The sequence below is a fragment of the Papaver somniferum genome, chromosome 3, assembly GCF_003573695.1.
Source record: "Papaver somniferum cultivar HN1 chromosome 3, ASM357369v1, whole genome shotgun sequence".
In the NCBI taxonomy this organism is placed as follows: Eukaryota; Viridiplantae; Streptophyta; class Magnoliopsida; order Ranunculales; family Papaveraceae; genus Papaver; species Papaver somniferum.
In genome coordinates this window covers 72,467,343-72,474,864 of record NC_039360.1, presented here as the reverse complement: position 1 = coordinate 72,474,864, position 7,522 = coordinate 72,467,343, and positions in this window count along the sequence as shown.

The window sequence follows — 7,522 nt, the reverse complement described above, 5'->3', positions numbered from 1 at the left end:
CACATCTCTCGGTTTTTGGAATATTTAGGGGAACACGAATATAATCATGTTCTTCGCTTGAAAGAGTTCTCAAAGTCACTTACTGGAAGAGCGTACACCTGGTACAACAACATCGCACCTAACATGATACCCAATTGGAGTGAGATGGTAAGTGCTTTCTACAGGAAGTATTTCTTCGTGTCTGAGCAGATCACCTTTTCAGACTTGGGGAGAATCTTTTAACAAAACAACGAGCATCCAAACGACTTCGTTAAGAGATTCAGGATTCAAGCGTTGGATTGTCATGATCCGAATGTCACCGAACGCCAGTTGGTGGAGTTATGCATTAACGGAATGGTGCCCGTATACCGTGCTTTGTTATAAAATCTGGGCTTTCAAACATTTTCTGAGCTCCATGAAGCCGCTAAGCGCTCAGCCACAACGGCCCCGGCATTGTTGGAAAGAGCCAAAATAGTTCGAAACGAAGATGCACGTGAGAGTCGAGGAAGCAGGCGTCTCATCAACAAGCAATATAACACTGGTCCTTCTGTGAGCGTGGTAGGCGAAGGAGGAAAAAAGAAAACTTTAGAAACGGAACAACAACCCAAGCGTGCAGCTCCAGCGCAGACAAATTCATCTCGAAAGGGAGCGGGCAAGACTCCTATACAAGAAACTGAAGATGCGGTTCTAGACTTCCCATTTCCCATGAATGAAGTCATAAAACTCTTGGAGGCGTGGATTCAAGATAACGTGATCAAACTCCCCCCTCTCAGACGTCCGCCGACCGAGGAAGAGATGGCAAATCCCAAAAATTGCCGTTACCATAGGTTCGTCCATCACTCGACCAAGGATTGCAACAAATTGAAGCACATTTTCAATGAAAAGATAGAGGAAGGAGAGCTTCAGTTAGGAAACGTAGGTGTTCATAGAGATCCTCTTCCTATCAGGAGATGCATGATTTCTGGGGATTCTGTTTGCAAGACTGTACAGTCTACGATGGAGCATTTATGTGAAATCTTGTATTTCTCCAAGGCACAATGTCAAGATATATTTGCAGCCCTTAACCGGATTGTGTCAGATAGGCGTTTGTGTTCAGAAAAGGAAGCAATTTCGAAACCTCAGTCTTTCCTGGAAGATCAACTAGCAAGGGGAAATGGGGACTCTTGACCGTCACTCGTTTGAAGGATGTCAAATTCGATAGCACATTGATTGATGCGGCCTATGAATTCAACATCATTACTGTCAAGACCTTGAAAGCAACAAAGATTTCGAAACAAGAAGCTCGCAGCTCAACCATAATCAAGAATTCAGAGGGAGAATTTAGAGATGCCTATGGATACATTGATCTTGAAGTTAAAGTGGGTGATGCCCTGACACATGCAAAATTCTACATAGTCAAAGAATATCCGAATTATGATATGGTCCTGGGATGCCCATGGGTACACGACAACAAGGCAACGCTGGGAGTACGTCCTTTGCCAATTTCAATACCTGAAAGGATCTCCAACAAGCTATCCAATCCCGAAGACTATTTGTCGTATCAATCACTCACAAATGTGACGCAAATACCTGGAGAGAGCCCGCCAACATATGTTAGGAGATTCCGGACTCAAGTAAGTCTTATCGAACAACCCTTTTTACAACCAGTCACTCCTCCTTCTGATAAGTCTTGGGGACTCGCTCCAATTAACAACCCAACCGCCATTAGGAGATGTGAATGGGATGCTGGTCCTTTCAAACGCTTTGTCAAAAGTTTAGAAGCTGTCTCGATTAAAGATGACGAATCCAAGGACCAAGTAGGTGCGCAACGCCCAAACCCATTTCAAATTGGAGATTTGGTAACAAAGCGACCGCGTTTCAAGTTGGAGATGCGACAGTGAAAATGACCGCTTACTCTGATTCACCTATAGAAAGGGGAGATAAGTCGTACCTAGTGGCAGATGTTATCTTAGGCGGTTACTGCAAGCTCATTAATGCTGACAAACTGGAAGGCGTGACGATTCACTCATGATGAATTTAAGGAGTTCTCTGCTTCTTCCTTTGATGAATTTAAGGAGTTTCCATGAATTGAAGGAGTTTTCATGAGTTCTGTAGGAGGTAAACTTGTTGTTTGTTCCTGAAGACGTTATCGCTCTATAATAGCAGAGCAAGCTGTCTAGGAGCCGTCCATCTTGTGATACTATATAGAAATGATCATTGAAAGTATTCAATATTAATGAGATATGCCGTTGTCTAGTCGTGCGACTACATATCTACATGTACTCTGAGAGAAAGTACTCTCCCTTGAGAATTCGATGAGAGACCCGTGTCTCGATACTCACGTCTGATTGCTGAATCGGAGCTTCGTATAATTATGAGTTTGCGATTTTAACCTTTGTCGAAAATCCACCATCTACAGATTATCACGCCATTGTGGATCGTATAATCACACTTATCTTCACTCGGAGGGCGTTCATGTTCAACTCTTCTCCTTATCAGCCGTGCCACAAACCTCTCAGCTCTCGCACTTACTGGTGATTGCGACACTTCATCATATCTCCATTTTTCCTCCCTGTCGATTGAAGCAAAAAGAGTTTGAGTGCGCTTTCAAGCGATGCGCAGATGAAGAATCGACATGCCCTTTATAGCACAACCATCCTCGCGAAGTGGAAGATGGATTTTAGCCATCACCTCCTCAAACGCATCAGCCTCAGGTTTGTTGACTCCGAAGTTTCTTTCCAGAGAAGTACCAGAATAGTCATCACCAGCAGCCTACATGAGATTCTGCAGGAAGATATTATGATTATATCAACGTATATAAAAAAATCATGATTAATCAGAAGATCAAGTCGTATAATAAGCCTGGAGCAATACCTGGAATAGAGAAGGAAGCAATTCTACGATGGGAGGAGTCTCAGAGCCTTCTTTATATTTCACAAGTTAACGGGATCCCGGGAAGAAAATGAGTCTCTACTTGCCGTGTATAAAGGCTACAGATGCGAGATAGCAATCAACGGATGCTTATCAAACCTGAATATTTGAAGGCAGCTACCGTGCGATAAGAAGAAATGCATCCAGTCCAAGAAACGGACCAGGTTACATCCGGGTAACACGAACTGAAACCTTTCATGTGAATTTATTTTACTGTCACCATCTAATGCTTACCCCGCAATAATGCAACCATTACGTGCTAGGCAGGGGACTTAATGTTGATGGTGGATTTTAGTTCAGGGATAAAATTGTAAAACCAGTATTTAATGTGCTGACATCCTGCAAAGGGTAAAGCCGTTTGATAAGTGATGAGTACCTCTTCACTTTATTTATTCGAAGCAATTCAATAAATATACAAATTTCACCCAGAATGGTGCATGTAGCAACAATCCCAAATATTCTGTGAATTTTAACATTATTAATTAATGCATGATTTGCCTAGTATTTCCTGTGTTGTTCCTCGCCGAACTCTCATTGTTAGCATGACATGACGACTCAGTGTTCACTCTCAGCAGAGTAACATGAATCTCCAAGTGCCAATTTCGAGACATGTACGAAATACCCATACAGGCTACATCACTCTCTCACAAAAGATAATTTAGAATCAATGTGCTCTCAGCTCGATCGAACGTATTTAATTTCCTTAAGGAAAATCTGGAATGTCCATATCAGTCTCAGAAACGATCGCAGCCACACAAGTTGGCCGCGCAATTTAACAAGCCTAGCCAAAACTTGGCAAGAATGGGGGATTGACGTGATGAGCACCGGCGTGCTCACTTGTGCCCTAGCCGGTCGAATATCACACGAACACCTCCCAGCGACGCCAAACACCAACCCTAAATAGGGTGACCGTGCTGCTTTGTAGAGGTTCGATCGAACGTAGACTGTTCAGGGCAGTCTAAAACCATCGCAACCGTCCTACTTCGCAAGCGTGGTTGGACAGATTAGATCATCCCATGAATGATCAGGGAAGCGTCAACGCACACGTTGGCGGGCCCACTCCTCACCAACCCGGTCGGTTTTCTCACAACAAAGCCATGGAGCAATGAAAGTTTTCTCGAAGCATGGCTGACGTGATGCTTTGAAAGGTCGCGGAAATTCCACTAGTGTCTTAAAACGATCACAACCATCCAACTTAGCCAGCCTATTTGGATGGCTTAGATCGTACCTAGGACCATCAGGAAGGTGCACATATGTTCACTGTCAGCCCAACGTGGGCCCCACACGGTCGGTCCTCCCAAAGGAGAAGCGTGGTTTGCCAAACCGTTTGGCCAAAGTCACGCGTGCGTGATCGTTTAAAAACCCTAATTAGGGTTTGCGGCGATGCATCTCTGTCGTAGTTCGGTCGCGTCTATCCATCTTCGCCAGCCTAAACGGAGGGTGTAGATATAGACTCAAGTGGTCCCAAGGATGTCGACGTGATCACCGTGGGACCATCTGTGCGTATGATCGGCCGACCTAGGCAAACCATGGCCGAGCGTCTCGAAACGCACGCCCGAAGGCGGCATGTCACGCGGCTTCCAAATCCTTTGCGACAATGGATTTATGTCGCAAATCGATCACGACCACTCATCTTTGCCAGTCAATTTGAGTGGCCTAGGTCAAGCCTTCGTGGGACTGAGAGGTATAGACGTGCACAACAACGGACCGCCTCCATGCGTGACCGATCGGTCCCACCAAAAGTAATGCCCATGATTGAATTCGATCAAGCCAAAGAGGGATGCTTGCGCACCTCTTAAAAACCCTAAAATTCCATCAACGGTCATAGATATATGCCGTAAACCATCTCGTCCGTCCAACTTTGCCAGCTTGGACGGACAGCCCAGGTTAAAAGTTAGACGACCAATGAAGCGCCTCGGTGATCACCGTCCGCCACTCTTCCACAGGGAGTGATCGACCAGGGGGTGGCTCACCCGTGCGTCCTACAAACGATCACTTGAAGATGGTTGGACGTGATGCTATTTTAAGACGCTTAATCCACGACTTATTCGGTTAAGCTTTAAAACAGCGATGCTTCATACATATTTATTGTTTTCGATGCATTACATGCATCGAGCATACACGATATTTCACGAATACCAAATCCTTAAATAACTTAGCACCGTATGCTATTTTCTACGGTGGGTCCCACGATCCGCTCGTTCGAGACATCAAGCATGTCACAAACTGGGGGATACTTACTGGGGTATTGGTATGGCGGGTTACAGCGTGCAGCGTGCAACGCGCCATTACAAGAACGTGTCAGGAAAAGGTGGACGATTAAAAGTAATGAGTGAAGTGGGCAAAGGTGTGATTGTGTGACAATCGCCACTCCTACACACCCCCACTACTTCATCACTTCACCTCCTCCACTTCATACGAGATGAGGATTGCGATCAATGACTTGTATAAATAGGTCCTTCACCTATTTCTAAACAACAAAGACGGAGAGAAACCAAGTGTTGTCATAGTATTCAGAAAACACCCAAAACTGATAGCTTACATTGTGCAAGCCAGTTCTTCATTCTGATACAAGTCATAAACAACCAACACCTTCACAATCTCAACACCTTCTTCGCTTCCGTCCCTAAGATCAACCCCATCTTCTTCACTTTGTGACCGAAGCAAGTCTGGAACGACCATTTCTTGGGTTAGGCCAGAATTGTATAGATTGATCTCTCAAATCAAAAGCACTCCCGTGCTGTGCATTTGTTTAGGGTTTAGATACGTTTCTCATCCACACACACCCAAATTTACCAAAACCAGCAAAAACAGTTTTCACCCATAAACAATTGGCGACCACAATGGGAGATTAATCTCTCGGTTGTGAAGTAAATTTCTTCAATACCCAGTTCAATTTTACTGATTTCAAAATGGTGGATCTTAGGTCTGGATCAGCAACCAATCCCGACGGAACTACCGCTGACAACACTCTCGGCGTCGATATCCCGGTCAGTGGCGTTACCGTACAGCCCGTCAATACGATTAATGCATCTCGTGGAATTACGTCCTCTACCACCAACACCAGCGGAGCAGGAGATATTCCATTGGGCGTGACACCTCCTATCACCAGAGCCAGAGTAGCTGCAAACCCCGACATTTCTTCAAGTGTAACGCCTCCAGTCGTCACCAGAGCAACTACCACTCCTCCGTCAGGACGAGGAGCTAGGGGATCCATAGGAGGACAAACCTCTATTACAATGATGGAAAGACAAGAAGTTCTTGATAAAGCCCAAACAGACATGGCTACGACTCAGAAAGAGGTACTCACTTTTCTCAAGACATTAACCGAGCGATTGCCACGAGAGTCACGACAAAGGCTAAAATTGTGGTGGATTTTCGACAAAGGCTAAAATCGTAAACTCATAATTATACGAAGCTCTGATTCAGCAATCAGACGAGAGTATCGAGACACGGGTCTCTCATCGAATTCTCAACGGAGAGTACTTTCTCTCAGAGTACATGTAGATATGTAGTCTCACGACTGGACAACGGCATATCTCATGAATACTGAATACTATCAGTGATTATTTATATATAGTATCACGAGATGGACGGCTCCTAGACAGCTTGCTCTGCTAGTATAGAGCGATAACGTCTTCAGGAACAAACAACGAGTTTACCCTGACTATATAAAGGATATGACTTACCGACAAGCTCGTATCGGGATAATTAATGCTTCTAGACAGCTTGCTCTGCTAGTATAGATCCACAAAGTTAATTATTCCCAATTACAATTGCTCTTATTCCATGGTTGAATCCACGACTGGTCCCATGGAATGGCAATAACGATTGTTCCGATTCTATGATCGAATCCACGGCTTGATCTCATAGAATAAGCAATAACTATATTATCTCATTACTCCGATTTCATGATCGAATCCACAACTGGTCTCATAAATGGTAATAGATAAATCTTAATTATTCCGATTCTATGGTCGAATCTACGATCCCATGGAATGGTAATGCTCACTTTATTATTCTGAATTCGTAGTCCTCAGATGATCCTATGAATTAATAATAAACATCTTATTACTCAGTTTTGTGAATTATTCTCCACTGAATTCCACAATTAGTAATAAATAATCAACAACTGGGCGTCTTAGCTACCTCTAAGTAAGCCCCGATTCAAATGGTGAGGGTGTATTCAACGACGATACACTAACAATCACCACACGAACGAGTATTTCCAAAAATACAACGAAACGATGAACCTATGCAAAATAGGGAAGAAAATAATAAATAATTAAGAATATTGACCAGGGTGCTGGGAGCACGGACACACGACCGACCGACCGTGTCGTGGTCAATCCCACGTCAGTTTTATATTTTTTAATGCATTTTTATTATTTTCCATGATTTGATGAAAATTCTCTCATTTTATCAAATATCCCCCGTCTCGAGGAAACTTTTCAGTTTCATGGTACTTCCATAAATCCATAAAAAATAACACAAAATTAAGGAAAGGAGTGTGGGGCGTGACCATTGTCCAACCGGCCATGCCTTGGTCCCAACCGGCCCCATACCCCACGGTTCCTTATTATTTTATTATTATTTCTCTAATTTCATGAAAAAACTCCTTGATTTCATGGTA